General features: G+C 37.2%; 1 protein-coding gene and 1 long non-coding RNA gene across 4 annotated transcripts in view; one reads left to right on the plus strand and one right to left on the minus strand.

Annotated features, from left to right (window-relative positions):
* Positions 1-23,583, plus strand: part of KCNH7 (potassium voltage-gated channel subfamily H member 7) — a 243,728-nt gene that overhangs the window by 45,574 nt on the left and 174,571 nt on the right. The gene's annotated exons all lie outside the window — the stretch shown is intronic.
* Positions 1,135-16,875, minus strand: LOC136009991 (uncharacterized). Of its 3 annotated transcripts, XR_010610722.1 has the most exons (6): positions 16,716-16,875; positions 16,019-16,086; positions 15,744-15,830; positions 7,283-7,376; positions 2,968-3,073; positions 1,135-1,852 (listed from the first exon to the last, which is right to left on the minus strand). It is a non-coding gene; the product is annotated as an uncharacterized LOC136009991 (long non-coding RNA). The 3 variants fall into 3 exon arrangements; XR_010610723.1 differs by lacking the exon at positions 16,716-16,875 and having other exon boundaries at positions 1,135-2,117; positions 16,019-16,227; XR_010610721.1 differs by lacking the exon at positions 16,716-16,875 and having other exon boundaries at positions 16,019-16,219.

Here is a 23,583-nt window from a genome sequence, read left to right on the forward strand (position 1 = left end):
ATGGCCTGTCACAGCATGGTTTAGACTCAAGTCCTGAGGTCTTATCTTCTAGAGGCTATTTTGGAATGGGGGAAGAGTGAAGACAAAGCAAAATGAAAAGAAGCATTTGCCACAAAATCAACTATAGACGTCAGCAAGCTTTTGCAGAGTTGAAGCCACCTTTCACTTCAATGAAAGGTGAAAATACAATATGGGGCTCTCCAAGTCTGCATGATCTGAGACACTAAGGCCCACACAGCCACCACCAGCACAAGGCGAATTTCATGTTTACCCAGTTAAACATTAACAACAATCAGCATAATATATTGATTACTGCAAACTATAAACAGCTGTGTAGCTTCATATCTAGGTCAGAAGTGCACCTGCTCTTAAGCTTCATATCCCTGTTCCAGGTTTTTATTTCGTCAGTGAGACAGAGGGAAAGGAGATTGGTTTTATTATTGTCATCATTCATCACACCCTAGCTGTGTAGGCAGTTGATGCTTTTATTTCTCTAGTAATGTAAGCAAAGAAAAAAAACAACTGTGTTTCTGCTTTTGATTTGCCCACAGGTGAAATAGAAAGGGCCAAACTGACACTCAACATTTAAGTCATAGTTATATTCAAAGAGGGTTTACAGTGACAATGACAGCACTCAAAATCACAGCACTGATGATAACTGAATAAACAGTTTTGGGAACACTAGGTTATCCAAATGTCATTATTTGGTATATCAATGTATCTCATTATCTCTCATGTACTACTTCAGTTGAAACAACTGCAAAACATGTAGTTTTAATACATAAACAGTGCAAACAGTTCATGTAATGGGCACACTATTCCTTATTTCAGAAAGTTTAAACTTTTCTATCAAGATGTCTTACTGATTTTTCAGAATGGAAGTCTCTTCTGGTATTGTTAGGATATAGCATGCAACGTAAGATTCCCTGTTGCCTCCCCTCACCCCAAATGTCAATGCTAAGGAAATTAAGTTTGCTATCAGTATGCTTTAACATGATGCTAACTAATGGTTTGGTTTTGTTGGGTGGCATATAGCTAAAATTTTTCACAGAACTACTTGTTCAGGAGCCAGGTATGTGACACTGACAAAACCTGAAATGATAGCATTAAGTTAAACAGGCAGGAAGATCTCAGTCAATGAAAAGAGTATTTATGATATATATTCACTATGTTATATTTTACAATGCGCTAAGTAGAGATTAATGGGTGGACATAGACATTCTCAGTATTTATGTTTCAATAAAAACATTGTAAAGTCATTTTGGTTTCTAATCAAAAATCATAAATAGTAGAGTAGTAACGTAGACTACAGCAAAATAACTTTCGGTGGCCTGCAAGATTATGTTGACAGTGTGCATTCAAGTCAGCAACATACACATCAGAGCATGTATAATAGTAGCATGGTTGTTGACCATTTTTAATCATACACCAAGGAGTGAAATGGATACTATGGATAAACAGAGAAGGACGAAGTTATACAACATTCATATACAAGTCTATACTGCAGCTATTTATATTAGAATTCTTCAACAGGGGATCAAGGCTTCCAAGCTCCACCAGTTCAGCAGGTACCACTCAGAAGCAAATAAAAAAATAAAACAAAGATACAATGAGAAAGAACTATATGAAACAGGACAAGGGACAAGTAACGCACTGATTTCCAAGTTTCTTGATTTTTCAAAATATGAAATGAAAGATCTTTTATTTAGTCCAATTTCTTCTCTGTGATGATCAGCTTTAGTCCCATCATTATGAGTATCTCGCAGAAAATTTCAGAATACCCAGTAAGCATAACAGAAATTAGATTATTCTGCCAGTGTACATTAGAAATAAGTCTTCAAGCAGACAAAACCTTTGGGGAAAAAAAAAAGGAATATATACCACTGATTGTAAGCTAATTTGGCCTTTGACATATTTTAAGTAACTGAGCTGGACAGATGAGGGAGCTGTATTCCATAATTTAAAGCTGGACAGTGCTTTCAACAGAGTATATTTATAGAAGAAGTGCGAAGGACCATTACTCTATAGGAATTGGCTGCATTAGAGAGAAGTAGATTGTTCTTTCCAGTTTCAGCAACATATGTTTATTTCTAACATCAACCTTCAGTTCTGTGAGCCTGGGCAGGAGCAGAAAAGGGTAGATTTGAGCCAGTTGGCCACTATTCCTTGACTTGTTTCTGAAAGGACACTATGGCCTGTCACATTGGGAAGAAAATGCGCAGAACAGGGAGAAGACATACTCATACTCCATAGGACACTAATCTGGATCTTAAAGCCAAACTGTAGTTACCTATGGAATGACCACTAAAAAGCCTGTTATGAGCTCACCTCTGCTTGAGGCAATGGATGCCCTCTAGATTATCTTCTCACAGGTATATATGTTTGCATTTTTTACTTGCCCCCAAACTCTATGAATACTTTAAATTATTCATCTGTAGGTTCCAAAATAAATAATTAAAGTTGCATTCATTAAAACAGATCATTATTTCTCACCTGCTCAAATACTAATTTCTCTTTGTAAACAACAAAATGGAAGTATTTGCTAGATTTCCAATGAAAGTTCCATGAAAGCTTACTTAATACTATAATAGAAAGGGGATTTTGGTTGATTATAGGTTCACACCACACATTCCACTGAGAACAGATAACCATGTGCCATATACCTCATATCAGATGCTATTTTCAGTCCCAAGTCAGTATGCTGTTACCCTTCTGTTTACTCAGGGAGTAGCAGCTAAGCTATTCCATCAATAAAAGCTTCAGTTACTTAGCTGAAATACTCATTGTATGATTCTGTGATCTTGAACGGCCCATAGCAGATACATATATACACACACATATATCACTCAATATTGCAGACTGACTATTCTTTTCTGAGATTGTTCCTTTTGTATTGTGCCCTTAAGACCCACAGTCCTACAAAGTTAAGAAGTTTGATCCTCTTTTCCTTACACTCAGTGAACCTACCAGTTTGGGATTTTGTTTGAAGACATCTGAAGAGAAAGAGGACAATCTCTTGACCAGGTATGAGACCCAGACGGCATCCATCACAGGAAGCTTCAAATTAGTATTTCTAGAACGTAAAAAAAAAAAATTGAAAAAGGAAGCCAAGTCTATCCACCACTGTATAAGGAGTAATACCCAGAACATGCATTGATTTTTTTTTCCTCTCCAATAAAAAACCAACCAAACAAAAAACAACCAACCAAACAAAAAAAACCCAACCAAAAAAAACCCAGAAAAAAATTAATAGTTTAGCTAGGTGACAAATGCAATTTTTTTGTGTCTTTTTTCCCTTTGTGTTATGTGATTACTCAGGTCATATTGTAGTTACCATTACTGAGGGAAAAACTTCAAAGTAAAAGGAAAATCAGGTGCTTGCCTCATTGTGAGTAAGCATGATCCATACATTTTTTTCATCTCAAATATTTTTCTTCACACTGATTTTTTCCATTGTACTTAAAAATATCAGCTTTTGAAATGCTGTCTCAAGGGAGCCTTAACCCTTGAATCAAGGCCTTTATGCTTACCCAATTTAGAAAAAAAATCTCAGTGCACACAAGGGGAAAATTTAATAATTCAGAACATTTGATATAATAGAAAAATTCTCATAATACAGAAGTCAAACAGCACCTAGGTGCTTTATACTGACACTCAAACATGTAGGAATGCTATTCTGTCTATAACTATCTGGACCCATGCATAGTCAAAGTGTCCTAAAGGATTCCTTCAAAAATCATACTCGTGGGTCACTGAAAGGTTTCTATTTCTTCTCATTCGCAGCCCATACACATCCCTGAGTTCAAGTAAAAGTCTTAATTACAGCAGATGCCACCTGAACTCCCTTACCCTCTTGTTATAGTCAGTCTTTATTCTAGCATTCAGTTCTGTATCTACATAGTACAGACAAACCTGAGAAGTTACACAGCAAACTGCAAACCCCATTTTAGAGTGCCCTCAGGCTGCATTTTCCATCTTATTTACCTTTATTTGAATCATTTCAATAATCCAATATGATTCCAAGTAGATGTTTTCTGCATTTATGCTTTTTTTTCATTATTATTCCACTGCCTTTTAAATGTGAATAAATATAATGTGATTCAGAGAAAAAAAATTGCAATCTCATGAGTTACCTCTGCTTTCTCTCATATAATTATGCTCATTTTAAAAGCTTTTCCCCAAACAAAGCTAAATCTTCCAAACTGCAGATTCTATGTATTAATTCTTGTCTTTTTGGACATAGGGACCAGTTTATTCCTTTCCGTTGTTTCATCATAGTTCACATATGTAAACTGTTGGGTTTCCCATTAGTTCTCTACATTAACAAACTCCATTTGCTGTTTCTTCAGAAGTCATAATTGTCCACCCCTAATTATCTTTAACCTGTCTCAACTCAATCTTCAGCTGATCCATATCTTGAAGTACCTGAATTTGAACACTGCTTCCCACAGCAGATGCACAGCATTGCAAGAGACACCCTAAAAGCCCTTCACAGATGGTCAGGTCTCCACATTTTACAGTGATGCTTCTGCTTACTATGCACTGCTCCGTAGTCACTCTTTTCACAGCTGCTCATCCCTACTTAGGTATAGGCCTCTGTACTTGTCCCTGCTGAACTGCACCCTATTTTGTCAGACCATTTTACCTAATTTTGACAGGTTATTTTTCAGTTCTAATCCTGGCATTCTGCAACCCCTACCAGCCTGGTACCATCTGCAAATTGAAGTGGACCTTTCAAACCATTAATGACTAAAGCTGGATAGATTATTCATGTATTATTAATCATAAGGCATTTTAACTTATACTCTGACTAGTTAAGGGAACTTTATGCATATAACCAAACTTCTCCCCTGTAATTAATTTGAAAATTACTGTCATTTTAAATGGCTTTGAGGTTGTGTGAATTCTAATGTTGTATTGCAGATAAAAAAGCTTCATGTGGACAGAATCTATCATAATGAGGTCTTTTTTCCCCTTCTTCAGCCTTTGTATGCCAGTATAAGGTTAGGATCAAATGACAGCTTAGCAGAGTTTCCAATTAATTGGACATTAATCAGGATTTGTGAGATTTGGTAATTTTCCTCTGTACTTATACACTTATTATACATGAACCTCTTGAGTTTCCAAATGATTTGCATACATACTTCCCTCCCTGAGACAATACATGCGTTTTCTAGAATAAACTCCCAATGACAAGTGATTTGACAAGTTTTAGGCATTTTTTCTATGTGCATTTTATTTAAATGTTTCTTGTTTATATAATATGGTTTTCATTATTTATTATTCAGTCTTGATGTAAATGGTCAGTCTCTTAAATGGCATAGTTCTTAGCTGTGTGACTTAATGGCTGCAACTTCGAAAAGAGGCACATAATGAATAACCAGTAGTGACTGTTGATGAATGAAAACCTGCTGAATCATTGCATAAATATACCACATTTGAGACATATGTGGGAATTCCTAAGGGCCAGCTATTCTTAAAGCACTGCTGCAAACAAATGTCTTTTAGTTAATAACTGAAAAAGCTCAAACCCAGAAGTACAATATTATGACTGAGACATCCAGTTCAGGTTTTGAATTCATACTTGAAAATAGGAACCTTCTGTCAACTTCCTCGAGCTCTAAAACATATCACCTGTGCTATCAACATTAATAAAACCTCACAGCCCAGAAAGCCAACCATATCCTGGGCTGCGTCAAAAGGAGCGTGACCAGCAGGTCGAAGGAGGTGATCTTGCCCCTCTACTCTGCTCTTGTGAGACCTCACCTGGAGTATTGTGTGCAGTTCTCGTGTCCTCAACATAAAAAGGACATGGAACTGTTGGAGCAAGTCCAGAGGAGGGCCACAAGGATGATCAGGGGACTGGAGCACCTCCTGTATGAAGACAGGCTGAGGAAGTTGGGGCTGTTCAGCCTGGAGAAGAGAAGGCTGCGTGGAGACCTAATAGCAGCCTTCCAGTATCTGAAGGGGGCCTATAAGGATGCTGGGGAGGGACTCTTCGTTAGGGACTGTAGTGACAGGACAAGGGGTAACGGGTTAAAGAGGGGAAGTTTAGATTGGATACAAGGAGGAAATTCTTTCCTGTTAGGGTGGCGAGGCACTGGAATGAATTTCCCAGGGAAGCTGTGAATGTTCCATCCCTGGCAGTGTTCAAGGCCAGGTTGGACGAAGCCTTAGGTGACATAGTTTAGTGTGAGGTGTCCCTGCCCATAGCAGGGGGGTTGGAACTAGATGATCTTGAGGTCCTTTCCAACCCAAACTATTCTATGAGTCTATGATTCTATAATATAGAAGTATAGTATCTGCTTTAGTAAATGAACAAGTAGTTAAGAAAAGTTGAAAAATTTAGAAAGATTCATCAATGTGTCATTTATCTGAAGCATACTACTTCCAGCCTGCATTTCTTATGGAAGTTAAAATACCTCTAGGTAGCAGAATTAAAATCTGGTCCAATAAGTCAGACAATTCAAAGATTAACATGGTTATTTACTACTTAGTTATCCACATTACACCTTATTAAGAACAAGTGGCCTGTATGAAAAAAAAGAAACCAACATAAAGTGCCCCAGGAAGAAGGCCTAAATTTTAAATGTACTTCTCCCATTTCTCAGAGGAGATAAGATTAAAATGAATATTCATAGAATCATAGAAACATATTTTTGTGTTCCAGATATAATAACGAACGTCACATCTTTTTTCTTCTCCTACACCTTAGCTTGCAACTGCACCCTTTGGTGAGAGCGACAAAACCCTTGTTAACTTTTACAGGTACAGGAACAGACCCACTTTTTTTTTTTTTGCAAATGTCAGAGAGACCAACTAGAGGAAAAAACCAAACCCCTCCAACAAAACAGCTACCTCAGAGTACTCTTGGGCATGTATAAGATCAATACCAGAAGAAGTGATTTTTGAATGGGGATTAAGTTGTAATTTTTGTCCCATGATAAACTTCTTTATTTCATGTCCCGTACAATATAGCAGAGCTAAATATTTTGTATTTCAATCTTTTCTGGCAGACAGATATGTGACATCTAAGGATAGAGGTGTGCTGAGCAAAACCCCAAAGCTCTTTTGAAAAATAGCGAGTCTTACCTCCTAGTTTCACACCTAGAAAAAAACAAAACAGGTATAACAGAAAAGTGAAGTCTTCCTCTTTGCTACAACCCTGCTCCAGTGGCTCAGTCATTCAAAAATTAACCAAATAAAAAGTCACAGTTTGAAAGGATTTTCAAAGTTCTCAAGTCTAGACCTTGCTGATGCAGGTGTCACTCCGTACACTTACTGGCTGTTTGCTTTATCTTGGTTTAGATTTCATTCCAAAAGCTGTTAATTCTGTGATCTAGCAGGTGTCAAAGAACAGTTTCTAGGTATGGGCCCTGTTGAAATAAAGTGGTGGGTAAGGAACATCCGAGAGCATGAGGGTTGTGAAAAGCAATTAGAATGAAAAGTGGAAAAATATACTGGATGTTGGAAACCGAAACATAGACCAGAAAGAATTAAGACTAATGAAATATTCTCATAAACATGTTCTGTATAAACTGTAAAATCCCCTACGGGAGAACCTACACATTGGAAACAAGAAAGCTGTTATCTATGAAATCTTTGTTAGATATGAAATTCAGTAGAAAGTTTCAGGTATTCAAGAATACTAAAGCATATAACCTATACCCACATTTCTTGTCTATTGAGACAGAAACTTTATAGAGTGCTACAGGCAGCATGGTGGAGGGGAAAGGGTTAAATGCACAGTTGGTCTGATTTCTCTTTGACCCAGGGATGAACAATTATCATCCTGTTATGCAACTTCAGTCTTACGAATGAAGAGATGACCCAAAGCAAAGTAGGAACTGTTATTTTTCAGCAAATAGTACTTTGGGTTTCCTTATCATGAGGTTGATTATATGAGAAGTGTTCAAAGTTTTACTAGATAAAAAAAGCTACCTCCACAGTTGAGTACTTCTTGATAGTCAATGGAAATTAGTACATTTTTTCTTAAAATTTAAAATTTCAGTGATGTGTGAAATCTTGTTTTAAATACAAAATAGACTTTATGACTACATTTTCTCATCAAATACAGCAAGAATGCAACTGTATGCTTGCATGTTATTTTTATGGTATATATGTTTGGCTCCATTGAAACCAGACCTAAAATTGCAATATGGCTCCAAGAGGTAACAGAGAGATATAAATGTTAATTGAGAAGCAACAAATACATGTGTTAAGATTACATAATAAATTTGCATGGATAATATTTTTCATTATTGTAGTAATATCTGCCAAAATACTGTTTTCACTGCACAATGTATTAGTTATTATAGAGATAAAGGCATCCTTAAACAATTTTAAACAGGGCTGTTGGAGAATTCCAAGTAGGATTATGTAAGCATCATGAGGCAGAGGGAAGACTGGCTCAAAGATTAGTTATTAGTTCAAATGGTTTTTGAGAAGCTGGTGATGAAAAAGATGTGCTTGTCTAACAGTCTAGATCATTCAGGTTGTTAACATGACAATTATCAAGTGGACAGCAGTCCCCAGGGAAAACAAAATAAACTGTATTGTGTCTGTATTAAGTATTTGTAGCTTTTCTCAGAACAAGGACAAAAGATCAGTGAGGATTATGAACCCTCTCTGGCCCTTTAAATTGTATGACAGTTAAAGAAAGGTGATTTGCTACTCTTAGGTACATAGCACTAGTGCATTGTTTAATCTTTTTAACATAGAATGACTTTGTTCCTGCGGTACTGGACAGGTCTAAGTCTACATCTGTATTAGCCCCGGGAGGGAGGATCACTATTGTTCTCAGAGAAAAGAAAGTAAAATCTAAAATATTACAAAATGACACTGACCTTTTTATAAGTTAAGGGATACTTTCCTTCTTTCGTTTATTTTCCTGTCCTGGTTTCAGCTGTAAGTTCTTTTTCTCCTTCCTAGCAGCTGGTGCACTGCTGTGTTTTCAACTTTAGTCTGAGAACAATGCTGATAACACACCAGTGTTTGAGTTGTTGCTATGTAATGCTTACCCTGATCAAAGACTTTTCACTGTCATGCTCTGCCAGTGAGGAGGGGCACAAGAAACCATGAGGAAGCAGAGACAGGACACCTCACCCAAACTAACCAAAGGGGTATTCCATGCCACAGCACATCATGCCCAGTATATAAACTGGGGGGAGTTAACCAGAAGGGCAGATCACTGCTTGGGGAACAAATGCTGATAACTTTAAACTGGTGTAATTTAGTTTAACTTGTAGGCTGAGGTAAAGCCAGTTCTCATCAGTTGCCTTCATGATATGTGCTTCAGAAAAATCTTGATTTCTGGCATGTTCTCGAGCCGTAGTTTGTCTAGAATTAGGATGTATCGCAACACTGAACATTGCAGAATAAGCTTCAGTAATTTATTATATCCTTAGCACAGTTCCCATTGATCTTGGAATGAGTAAAATATGTTTAGTGAGACACAGAAGGCACTGAAAACAGCTACTGCTAACTAAATGTACTCCAATTGCATATGTAAGTTTATAGCACATTGTCCTGGGTTCAGCAGTGGCAGTAATTTTTCTCCTTCATAGGAGCTAGTACAGTGCTGTGCTTTGATCTTTTGGCCTGGGAACAGTGCTGATAACACCGATGTTTTCAGTTGCTGCTCGAATGTTTGGTCTGACCAAGGACTTTGAGTTGCCTGCTCTGCCAGGGAAGAGGGGAGGCCGGGAGGAAGCAGAGACAGGACACCTGACCCAAACTGACCAAAGAGGTATTCCATACCACAGCACGTCATGCCCAGGGTGTAACCGAGAGTTACCCCGAAAGGGCTGGGACTACAGGGTTGGATGAGGTATCGGTCAGTGCTTGGCTGGGGGGAGTGGGGTGAGTTAGTGGTCGGCTGGTGTTGAGGTGTTGTATTCTTTCCTCTTGTTATTTCCTTTATCATTATTATTACTGGTGGTAGCAGTAGTGATTTGTGTTATACCTTAGTTACTAAACTGTTCTTATCTCAACCCATGGGAGTTGCATTCTTTTCGATTCTCCTCTCTGTCCCTCCAGGAGCAGGGGGAGGGCAGGAAGGGGGGGAAAGTGAGCAAACGAGGTTTGTAGTTCGGTTTAAACCATGACACACATGTTCAAACTCATTCTTAGAAGCCTAACTTCATCACTGTAAAGGCCTGTGTTAACATTTTCATCCAATAGTAGCACAATATTTTGTATTTAAAGCACATGATACTACTTACCCACTGGTAGCATTTTTTAAAATAAAACTGAATAGGAACATGAATGTGTTTCATAGGCAGAAAAATCACTACCTGTAAGACAGCTTGAAACAATGAAATGTTGTTCAGATGCTCACACAAATGAGTACACAGTCAGGCTAGGAAAGGTCAGATGTAGTTAGAGTACAGTCCACAAATCATAGTTTGTTTCTGCAAGGTTTGATATGTTTGACTCAAATATTTGACTGGATTGTTAGCATTACTGCAAAGGCAGGAACATGCCGTTTAAATAACCAAGGAAGATGCACAGCCTATTTTCTCATATATTTTCCCGATTTATGTTATCCTAGACTTTCTGGTGCATTTTCTTAACAGGGCAATTTTTTCAGATCTCAAATCTAAAAACATATTCAAAGCACTTGAGCACATAATTTCTTTCTTTACATAAGGCAACAATATTGTTCCAGTGAAAGCATATATTCTTGCATCCTTGTATGTTTAAAGAATGGAGTGATTTTCTACCCTATTTGACCTACAGTTTTTTTACCTAGTTTATACAGAAATGTGAAATCGCAAACTTTTAAAACATGCAAAGAAACCCCAAGAAAAAAAATATATAAGAAATGTCAAAGGCAAGTCTATTGACAGTTATATTACAGAAGGCTGAAGTTTTCCACTGAGGGCTTCAAGTACAAATACCAGTGACATGAACACAGTTTCTTACTCTATTTTTGACAACTTATTTTCTATCATAAAAAGGAATACTTTGACCATCTTTGCAGGAAGTCTGATACAGTGTAATTTTGAACTCGAGGTTGTCATATGCTACACTCCAGTTACCCTATTGAGGGCATAATCCTTTTAAGAGAATTATCATGATATTCATACTTCAGTGAATTAAAAATCCATGGTCTATTTTAGAAAACTTAACTCTTAAGGGTGATGGCTTCACAAGTACAGAAAGGAGTTCACTTTGTGACTCTTGTAAAGATTAGGAAATATGTGACCTTTTTTTACTGAGCATAAAGTTATTTGTGGTGAACTTTGAGTGAAATGCAGGAGGAAAAGTTTAACTTTAGTAAAGATATATTCAATTTAGAACCACAAAACCAATTCACAGACAAGTTTTCTACAGAAATTATCTCAAATCTGCTTGTAAAGTTATTACAATGGAAACAAATTCAATAACCCATTTATAGCATATAACTTGTTGCTCTTCCTTCAATCTCTATAAACCTACAAGAACATAGTTGGAAGCTCCTATTTTCCTTGATTTTTATAATCCTCCTGATTCCTCCACAATTAATTCCTATTTTGAATGGGTAAAACAATCAGAAGAAACATATAACAAAGACCATTTTTGACCATTAGATCCTTTAGGGATCTGAAAGGGATTATTTTCAGCTTCCACTTGCTCCCAGTCGCCTGTTCCCACATTAGTAAAAATACTCACTTTATAGACGGGAAACCAGGGTTCCTGATTTCTGCCTTGCCTAACCTAAAGAAAGTCGTGTATATGGTATTCAGTGCTAGTAAATACTTCAGTTCCTGTTACTAGTTGTTCTGCAATGGGTTTATCTTGCTCCATTTTTCATCTTGCTCAAAACCTTCCCTCACATTTTCTTTCGGAAGCACCAACAGCTTTCCATGTCTTACTCTACATAAAAGAGCCCTCCCCAAGGAGCTTTCTGATATAAGAACCTTGCAGGATGCCTACATTGTTTTCTTTACTAACTGAACTACATTTTTCCCCAAAAATACTTCCATTGGATTTTTGTTTTCCTCCTGATAATACAGTCTTACATTGCAGCAGCTTTTCTGAGTCTAGATTTTTGGCAGCTTGACCTTTCCAGCTTGCTGAGCCCAACTGTTTTTGTTATAAATCACTTGGCTTTTCAACAGCTTCTATACTTCCAAGGCCTTTTTGCTGGCTTTATTAAAAGTTGCAGAAGGTCAGCCTGAGCCATAGGTTCTCAATACTAAATCACAATTTTAATTTTTTAAAATTAAAACCAAAAGCAAACCAAAAACTAAGCTCAAATTATTTTCCAGTCAGCATTTGTAAAAAAAAAAAAAAAGCTTACTACAAGTTTAGGTTTGTCTTTCAAAATTCCATTTAACTGCAAGGGAAAACAATAAAAGTTAGTGGTAGCATTGGTAAAAAAAAAATCAAGTTTTGCCAACCTCAATGAAGTAGTTTCTAAATCCTTTGTAATCTTATCACCATATAGCTGCTGATATCAAGTCCTTTGGGCTCTTACCACCATATATACGTAAATATATTACCAACCAACAGAGCTAGAGATAAGCAGGTTATCTCAGTTTGCAGCTATTGTACAGTTACTGAGTCACTGTGGATTTACTGAAGTGACTTCATCTTTGATGTATTCACACTACTTCCAAGAGATTCCAGCTTGTGATGCACCTGCTTGTGCAGCACATCTTTTCGACTTTAGGTACTATACTAGAGAACACTGCTCCACAGCAGAATATATTTACAAGTATAGTTTAGATCCTGAAGTCCAGATACCATTTCTCCTGGCATAAAGGGTTTCACTCAAAGTAGTTTTAACCAGAGCCATAAGTAAGTTACCACAGCAAAGCTCTTTTCAGCTCCTGTAGGTACAGCTATATCAGGCCTTCTGCCAGTACACAATTACATAATCAAAAGCCTAGCCTGAAATTCTCCTGGCAAAAATTTAACACAGGTTTGACTTAAGAAAAGCATCAAGTTCCTGTTCTCAAGAACAGAGGACACAATGCTTTAAAGTTTCTGTAAAAAAGAAAATCAGATTCTAGTCAAGGGAGTCCCAGAATCTCAGCCAAGAGAACTGGCACAAAAGGCCAGATAAGGGAAAAACATTCTTTGCCAAACTCATATATACATAACAGTCATCAGAAGGGTATATTACAGTATATTCCCCCAAACATTCATGAGATTAAGAGACCAATGAGCACAAGCTTGGAACACTTACTGTGTTCTAAACCAGTGTGTTCTAAACACTGGTTTTCCCAGATCTTGGCATACAAGGGGAGAAATGACCAGATGATACTTATTTCTAGCTGAGTCCTTAGGGGTACAATTAGTAAGGAAATTCCAGGCCAAGCAAGACAGAACAGATTTGGCCATTAGACCTTCCATAGAGGCTCAGAAACACAGAAGACTGAAAATTTTCACCTAGTCAATCTTCACTTAGCTGGGCACTTGACTTTGCTACTGGATTAGTTAGGCTGCTTTATCAACTTCTGCATGCTAGTTTATGAATGCCAGTTTAATAAATATACATTGCCAACATAAGATTAGCATCCACAAGCCTCAGATTTATTTCAAGTTATTGAGATTAACATCCATGTGTCCTAGATGTAGGATTTCAGGATGGCAAGCTGATCTAAACCAGATTTCTCCCTGGCCCCGAATGTAAAATGTTAATCTGTCAAAAGATGAAGATTTTAAAAAAATAATAATTTGCAGGTCAGTGCAGAGTGCTGGTATATTAAGAAGCCTGAAATAATGTAAAATGCATACATTTCCCTAAGGGAAATACAGAATTAAGAAATAGAGAAAGCCAATAAAAGCCATTGACGCTAAGAATAAAATTCAGATGTACTGAAGCTATATTGCACGCACCCAAAAATAAATCAGAGTTGATTGAAAAGAAAGTCTGAAGACTTGTGTTTTCAGTGCTTACAATATGGCATGTAAATACTAAAATCATTAGTGGGAGTTGAAACAGCAAAAATTCTTAGACTCAAGTGCATGATAGGTGTAGAAGGAAGACTTGTCAAAAACAGATAATTAACATGTGAAATACAGAATGACTGCCTCATAAGGGAGCTCTGCTGACCTTAGTACAGCTTAATTACAAAGTACAGGAAAAGTAAGACAACAAGACACCACACACCCCCACAGAAATAGAGAAAGCAGAGTTGTTTCCTACAGCTCTAATGCAACAGCTGTTCTCTGTTGGATCTTTCTCCTAACCCATTTTAAAGGTACACTATTTATTTACTCTCCAAATTTACTGCAAACAAAGGCAACATAAATCCCAAGCAGTTAGTGTTTTGAGACAATGCTTTATATACTGAAATGGATCCAAACTGTAATATGCTGTAATATGAATGTCAATGTTAACACCCAGTCCATGTGTGCTCAAATTGATTTTGAGGACTTGCAGAACATAGGTATCTGGGGGTCTTGTCCTATTGTATTGCCAGAGATGCAGGCTACATACATTTAAAATGGTTATTCACATCTTTTCAAGAACTGAAAACATTGCAACATGCCCTACAGTATTCTACTACTGTCAGAAACATGGTAGGATACATGAAATCAGATTTATACACAAAGAATGTCAAATGGAATATTTAAGATAGGTGCCCTATAACAGAGTCCAAATATTGAGCAGCATTCCATTACCTTTCCAACTAGAAATGTGCCTATAAAGCCAGTTGTAAAACTTTCACAAATCGGCTGCACTTAGTATTTGTGGATCACAAGATCACTTTTGAAGATTTAGCCCTAAGTTGCTCCTCCTCCTCCCCATCCTCAATATTTAAGTTATACCTTGATAGAAAGACCATATTGTCACCAAAAAAAAAAACATATTAAACAGAGCATACACTAGGAGGGAACATACAAAATCCGTCACAAATGTTAGAGTTCAAGAGAAGTAAATATTTAACTGAACAGGCAGACAGTTCCATGAGAACAACCATTCTGCAGATGGCTGGCCAGCTGCAGGTCTATTTAATTCACGGCATACAGATGTTTAATTAAAGATTTGTAATGTGGGAGACCATTATACAGCCAAGTGTTCACAAGTTCATGTGATCATGCATTGTTTGATTATGAAGAATTCATAAAGTGCTATAATCATAGTGCTAAAGCAACTACCATTATTCTTCCTTCTATTTCTCTAACTCCAATTTGAACTCATTTTCCTCAAATTGCCATCATCACTATCAAAATTCTGTTGAAACATTGTGGCACAGGCATATTTCTACTCTACGCTCTTAACACACAGTATTTGTAGTCACTTTAGAGAAGACAGAAAATGAGAGTATAGTAACATTAAGTAGGATATTTACCTTTTGATCAAGTGAGAACTGGAAGGTCACCTTGGTGGAGATTTTTCCTGAAGTTATCTAATTCTTCAGGGACACCATATGTAATTGCAGCTCACTTCACATCTCAGATTTCCCATGTAAAAGCCAATTGATGAATCAGGGAACAAGCTAAGGCCCTTACAGTATTTATGGTTTGAGTTTTCCCCTCTCTTTCAACATTTAATCTTTCAATCTTGATTGAAAGAGACAAGTATGAGCCCAGGGCACAAAGAAAGACATTTTCTGGAGATTTACAAAAGCATATGAAAACCTGCCACCCTAAGATTTCAGTACTGGGCTACAAATAAAGTATGCTTTGTGATAGGTAGCTATAGAAATGTAACACAGCAGACATAATGCTGCCTTATGACTAGGCATTGTACAACTACTGCAGTGACAACACTGGTCCAAGGATCTATCAAGCTCTCAACTGACCTTTCTCTTCTTAGGATTTATCCTTCTGCATGAGGTTTGCGGATGCTATCTCAAACAACAGCATTCAGGGTTTCCTCCACAGCAAAACTGAAAACAAACCAAACCAAAACCATACTGTAAACATTGTTGAACCCTAACATTAAATATTCTTATTTTTTCCCCCCTATTCCAGATTCAATATTCCCTTGAAATCTCTCACGACCCACTGAGGCCTGAAACCACCTGCCAAAGGATCTTCCAGTGTTAAGAAACCAAAGAAATTGCTATAAACTTACAGATTTTGAACCTCCTGCAGATCTGATTTTTTCATTGTCAGCCTGTTTCCCAACCTGGCTGATTCTCTCTGCAAGAGCACCAAAGCTCAGTTGCTGCCTTACATACTGGCCTTTACAAGAACATCCCACTAACCATACCCTCCCACTACAACAAAACCTCCTACTCTCCACCCCAGAAAACAAAAGCTGCCCTTTTCTGGCCTTTTAAAGAAAAGCCTGATGTTTTTCCAGGTGATCCTGATAACCAAATATACTGTCACAGTTCCAGGTGCACCTGATGGGACTTACAAACTCTTCTGGTTCCTTGTAATCCCTCTTTTTAGGTGGAGATTTATTCACCTTGCTACTGAACTCACTACTCACTATTGGCTCTCAGAATGAGAGACAGGAAAGAATTAGAAAATAATAAAGTAGCAAGTAAAGAGGTAAAAATGAGTGATCTATACTTAGCTAAACTTGTAGGTTTATACATAATGCATGGAATAATTAGGCCATAATGTCAGGACAATTACTGTGTTTTCGTAAAAAAAATTTATAAACCTTTAGACATCATGGAATACTGTGTCCAGTTCCTGGCTCCTGAATACAGGAAACACCTGGACATACTCGAGTGTGTCCAGAGAAGGGCCGCAAAGATGGGTGAGGATTGAAGCATCTTACATGAGACCACTTAGCCTGAAATAAAGGCTTAACTTACCAAATACCTGACAGGTAAAGGAGGGTTAGCCAGGCTTTTCTCAGGGGTGTCCAGTGATAAGACGAGAGGCAGCAGGCACAAATTCAAGCACGTTACATCCCATCTGGACAGAAGAAAAAGATTTTTACCAGGAGGGTGATCAAGCACAGGAACAGGTAGCCCAGAGAGGCTGTGGAGTTTCTTTCATTTTTGGAGTTAATAAAATCCAGCTGTGAAATAGTCTGAGCAACCTTCTACTGTTGACCCTGCTCAATCAGAGGAGCTCGACTAGATGAGACTGTGTGCTCCTTTCCAAACTTAATCATCCTGTGATTCTGTGGTTTTGTATTTCTCTGATGATGCACCACCAAACACTGGGAGGCTGTGAAGAGATTTCCGCAGAATCAGCACCTATTTAGTTATAGAATCATAGACTTATAGAATACCAATTTGTAAGGGACCTCAAGAATCATCTGGTCCAACCTTTCTTGGCAAAGCTTGACCTAGACTAGATGTCCCAGCATCCTGTTCAGCTGTGTCCAATGTTGGGGAGCCCAGTGCTTCCATGTGGAGATTATTCCAATGGCTGATTGTTCTCATTGTGAAAACTTTTCCTCTTGTGTCTGGTCAGAATCTGCCCAGGAGTTACTTGTGCCCATTATCCCTTGTGTTTTCCATATGACTCCTTGTGAAATGGGAGTCTCCATCTTCTTTCTAGCCACCCATTAAGTCCTTCCAAGCCCTTCATTTAAGTATACACACTTTTCACACAGTGACTGTCTAGTTTCCACTAGACAGTTCTAGTTCTAGTGACTATGCTGACATTTCAAGTCATGCTACAGATCCACTGTAACCGGAGATTCTGGTGTGTAAGATCAGCTTGAGTGTTGCTGTACTTACAAAAATGAGAATAGTGAGCTACTGGAAATTCATGTTAATATATTCATTCCATTGTCTTCGCCTTTCTTCTTGTATCTATGAACATATGTGAAATCTAAGTTAAAGAACCATGTCCTACAAAATAAACAACATTCATATCCATAGCATAACATTTACTAAACATAAACTTCTATCATGCAGCTCAAACGAGATGCAATTTCAAGAACAAAAGTACCTGTTGTCCTAAGGATTCAAAAGCATTTTGGTAATCCAGTTTCAACCAAACTTTTTATTTCCCTATTGTTACTGACAAAAAGTCATTGATCCAAATCTACCGAAATCTCTATCTTTTGATTTGACTCCTGCAAGTTTTGAAGAAATTATTAAGATCTTTTAAACCAACTAGCATTAAAATGACTACTATAGATGGCCACAGTGTTAAGTACGTATTAAAAATAAAATATGAGAAACAAGAAATTCTGCAAACTCTTTGCAAGGCAGTATTTATAATCATGGCATTACTTCTGTTTCAGGGGTTGCTCTGTGACATGTGTAAGACGTAATTGTGAAAGTAATAAAAATGCTCTCAAGTAGGTACGAATTAGGTATGTCAGGTAGAAAAACCTAGTATAAAACAGAACCATCAAAAAGATCAGATTCTGTCACCCTAAAGTCTTTGTCATTTCTTATGACATCTGAATACTTTAATCATGCACTAACTTGCTGATCTTATAGCCTGTTGGTTCCCATCACCTCTGGAATCATGAAGGTGGGAGATAAGAGCTAAAAGAAGTTGCCTAACAGGAAGACGTAATGCCTATAAATTGGGTGTGTGTTATTAGGTGTCTGATGTAGGGATGCTCAGTTCACATCCTAAACCTATTGAGCAAGTAACCTAACTAACTTAGTAACCTAAAACTGACTACAACTGTTAAAGCCTATGAAGTACTAAAGGTTGGATTAAGAATTTCGTGAGATGGGGCATTCTAAGAAAAACCTAATTCTTCTGATTTCACTAAGAAAATGAACTAGAAAGACTTTTTTTTCTTGACAGAACTGGTTTCCTTTTTTTTGTCAGTGCACATGTCAAAATTAGAAGTGGAAATTAATTTACCAGATAGAAGGAGCATCAAAAGGTTTGGTGTCCAGGTGTTCTAAGGAAATTTAAAAAGGTGATTCTTGGGACCCTCAAGGAGTAGTACGTCATAGTATTCTGTTTTCCAGTGTCTCTAGTTCTAGTTTTGTACTAGAATGTGTTTTTGCCATGAAGATTAGAGGGCATGTTCTTTCACATCTCTTTAACTTTGCATAATTTAGTCATGCTTAGCTAATGAGAAGTAACTAGTTAACTGATCTGAAGTGAGATAATTGAAGCCAGGCATTTTACATCTTTCAGAATAGGATAATCTGGAAGCCTACTGTTTTCACATGGTTTCCATACATTCTCAATGTGCAATAAAGCTTGTCTGAAAATATCAGCTTTAAGGTACTTACAAGAAGAGCTTTTATCAGCATGTCAAGATTAGTGAAATGCCAATAGGGAGTGAATGACTCAGTTTTGTGACCAAATTACTTGGTCATTTCTGTCTAAGCTCTACCTAAGGTCTGTTGGTCTATTGGTCTGCCAAAGTAAAATTGGCACAACTTTGCTGAAATTTGATCCATTCACAGTTTATCATTCCAATACAGCAATTCTGTCCATCACAGAGAATTACCAGTATGCAGCTCACTATTTCAATCACATCTTATGAACTAGAACAAGAAACAATTATTAAAATTTCCTTCCAATCTATAAGGTTGAAATTTAAGCTCTAGGTCTGTTATGTTCTATTTGCTAGTATACAATCTGCCTCCTGTTACAATAAACTGTACTAATAGCCTTCAAATCAGTGAAATATCACCTGCACACCACTCCTGTTAGATTATATGCTGCCATGGACCCTAGAGAAACTTTCTGCTTTTGCAGGAACTCTGTTAAGCAGAGCTGGGCTCCGTGGAGAAACACTGAAGACAGAATGGGATATTCTGTTATATCACTCCAAAAATGAGCAGCATATGCCTCTGGCAAGCTTGTGCTGCCAGTTGTGGGAGTGCATAAGTCTCATGGCCAAGAAAGCTGCTGAGTGTTTGGTTTTATTTTTGAACACTGAAGAGTGTCTTCCCTACAAGACAAAGGGAAATATTCTATACAGGCATAGCTCTTGAGTAAGCAATATCTTCAATTGCTCTAGGATATATGTGATTTTAATTTGAAGTTAGGATAAGCACAAAACTAGACAGAATAATCTCTTCCAGTTTTCGGACCAATGCCTATGAACATGATCTTACTGATATCATTATTGATCCCCTTTTCTAATATCAGCAGTACCAATTCTAGGGCAGTTATCTGTCCACTGTTGTAGTTTTGTTATATTTGGATAAATGTAAGAAAAAAATTCATATTCTGACTTATGAGTTTTTCTGAAAAGCTTAAATGTTATGATTAGTGCAAAAGTGTTTTGAATGATGGATCTCTGTCCTTTTGCCCTTTTTTATGCAAGTAAACTAAACTACATGACAACCCTCCTGGTAGTTGTCAAGAGTAGCGGTGAGGTCCTGTCAATCCGTGCATGACTTGTGACTGTTTCCTAAACAGCAACAGACAAAGCAAACCCCACAGTGACAATATTCTCTGCTTACTTATCTTGGCAGTAGCCATCAACTCTTAGTATTTAAAACATGACTAAAAATATCCACCAATTCAGAGAATGATATAAATCACCTTGCAATGTACCACATAAGCCAACATTACTTATCACCAGAAAGTATAGAGAGGAGGAAGCATTAAGAGCAAATTTTGGTAGAATTAGCTGCAGGCTTAGTTATCAATAAGCAAATAATTAAAATTAGTTGATTGCCTTAATGTTTTGCTATTGACTAACCCACAGATTCCTATTTAAAAATAAACCCTGCAAACATTTGGTTAATGGCTGTTCTCTGGACAATTCTGCTTGTATCTTTCAGGGGTATGCTCAGCTATAATTGACATGAAAGATTTATTCTAAAAACCTTCCTTGCACTTTTATGGTCTCTAAATTAGAGAGAGTTTATTCTTTGGTATAAATCAGAAAGAAAGCATAATCATATTCACCTCATTTGAAGATTTTATAAGGAAACAGGAAAAAGTTCCACAGTACCCATGATGATTTTCATAACTCAGTTAAACATTTTGCTTTCTGAAACAAGTCTTAGATTACAATATCTCATTCATAAGGAGATCCCCAGGAGCTTGCAATTAGGGCAAGGAATATACATGTCTAATTTATATTCCTGAAAATACGCTGCTTAAGAAGACTAAAACAACAATACTGCAGTATGTAATACAATCAAGAATAAACAATGTAAGATTCATCCCTGGTGTTGGTATTGTGAAATATTTGAGAATATGGGAGAAAAGATCAATAAAATCCTCTTTTTGCCACAGAGTCTCAGAAAAGACAAACAGTAAAGGCGGTTAACTCTGAAAATTCCCTGTAAAGCAAAAGTAGGAATAAAGGAAAATTACGAAGAAAAAGTTCTGTTTTCTTGATTATTTTTAATTTATTCTCCACACAGCTTTTTAACAGACCTTTCCCACCAGAACAGTTAAGTCAAATCACTTCATGATCACACCTTTCATATTGTATGCAGACACATTCAACATCACCCCTATTTTAGAGGTGGAGAAATGAAACAAAAGAGTAAATATGGACATCCTTTTTTTGAAGACCTGATTTTTAAAAAAAGACTGGCACTGTGTCATATCATCATCAGTTACATTGCTTCATAAAAATCTGACTCTCTGACTTTTGAACTGCTCTGAAAATCCAGCTCTTGTCAGGTGATAAAATAAGAGAAGAATTCTGTAAAAAGCCTGGCTTCACTCTGAACACTGTTCAGGACACTGTGGAAGGCTTGATTTCAAGCAACTGATCCAATCTCAGACAAGAAACCTACTGCGGTGATAGGAAGCTTCCATCACTGATCGCCGAAATGTAATCTCATCTGCCTTTTTTCTGTAATAATTTACCAGGGAGAAACCAAATTACTTTCCTGCTATCAGTATGGCTTACACAATAAGACACTGACTATTCTCAGCTTCACCTAAAAAACTTACTAGGAGCAAATCAGAGCTGTAACACACATTAATTTGTAATGCTATAAAATATTACTTTTGCAAAGCAAAATGAAGCACAGTAGAAAAGGTCTGTTTATTGATCATCATGCACATTCTTAGTAGTATTATTATGACTGTTATTATTACTGTTCAGGGTAAGAGAGAGCTCTACCCTCCATCATTTTACAATACTCCCATATTCAGGTTACTGCTTCAATTCAACCAGATTTTGCTTCTGGCTAAGCAATTTCATGCCAGTCATTGATAAAATTATTTATCTTACACCAAGAAAGATTAAAATTACAGGAGAAGTATAAATCAGAAATATTTTAATGATACTGTGCTAAATACAGGTCTACAGTCTAAGAAGTTATGAGAGGAACACAGCATTCTTTTAATACTGGCAACATCACTACTTTGTGCAGTCAAGCCCACAATGGAAATGCTTGCTGTTCTTGTTGAATAAACTGTACATCTGTCAGTATTGCTGTTGCTGTATTTAATAATACACCACCCTTTAGCCTTCAAAATTTGTTTTGAAGCAGCAAAAATTATTTTTATTCCATACTTATTTAATTATTTTGCATCAATACCTAAGATGTCTGTCATCTTTTTCTTCAGAAACCATCTTTCTTACTCCTCTACTCACTCATCAAGTGTCTCAGTATAGTACTTGTTACAGACATGCACTTTCACTGAATGAGGCACTTCTATAACTAGGAGCACGGTCCATTCTTTAGTGTGGTTTTCTGCCCACACTTACTTACCTTGCTGAAAGACTAAGGCGGCGCATGCTCCCTGTAAAACCCGTGTTGGATGTATGTTAGCCCTAATGAAAAAGTTATCTTTACATGGCTATACAGCAACATTTTTTTTTACTAGATACTACCTTCGCTAGTCTTCTATTTATGCATAAATCCACTCTGCCAGTATCTTTCAGATTCTGAAGATAACACTAGGTATCACTAATTTTAGTTCTTTTTCTTAATATATATATATTAATTACAAGGTTACCATCTTCTTCAAACTGAAAACTCAGAACTGCTGTTTTAGGATAAAGATCCAAGTCAGAATCTCACAGTAATCTGCCAGTTTTTCTCTCCAGTCCCAGACCCAAATCAAAATCTTACTAGAGACTTCGTTAGCTTTTTCGTCAAACTCATTTTCAGTTTGCATGCTCAGGAAATTAGGATAATGAGGTGCACGCCTCTTGTGTATTTTCACTTTATGCAGACTGCGTTTTTATAATAGTATAAGCTCACAGTCATCTTCCCTGCCTAGGCTAACCGAAAAACACAAAACTCTTTAAACTCTTGAAAACTAAGGCTACCTTCGGTTTTTCTGGTACACTCTGTCTGCAAATAGAGAATGACAGGACTGTCTGAATCTTTTTCCATTGGTCTCCCATACTAGAGTTTAAATTCGATCTCCCATATTTAGAGTTTCATGGAATTTTTAGCTCTTCCATTCTTTCTTTCAAGTTATGTTCTTCAACCTCTTTTTATTCCTGGTACTATGTGCTATTCAGTTACCAGTTTGCGCCGAAGAGTATGAAAGACTGAAGCAGCTCTAATTGCTTCACCTTTCTGTGGTCTCTCCAATGTTCTCCCTGTGTCTGCCTGGATGTTAAACCACCTGCAGGTTCAGATCCAGTACCCTGGAATCACTCTCACCATGACACTTGCCTGATTATATCCCTACCTACTTCAGCATTGCTAAGCTCACTAGAAAAGTTAAACCTGTGGAGCGGCACTCCGTGACTTGGGCGAGACTCAGTCAGACTGTAACTGGGTTCACAGGGCGTGTTGTGTGTGTTTCCTTTGTAGGGCTACAGAAGGGGAAGTTCTTATTTGCAGGATACAGCAAAGCTGCTGA

This window comes from Lathamus discolor, chromosome 3 (genome assembly GCF_037157495.1).
Source record: "Lathamus discolor isolate bLatDis1 chromosome 3, bLatDis1.hap1, whole genome shotgun sequence".
Taxonomy (NCBI): domain Eukaryota; kingdom Metazoa; phylum Chordata; class Aves; order Psittaciformes; family Psittacidae; genus Lathamus; species Lathamus discolor.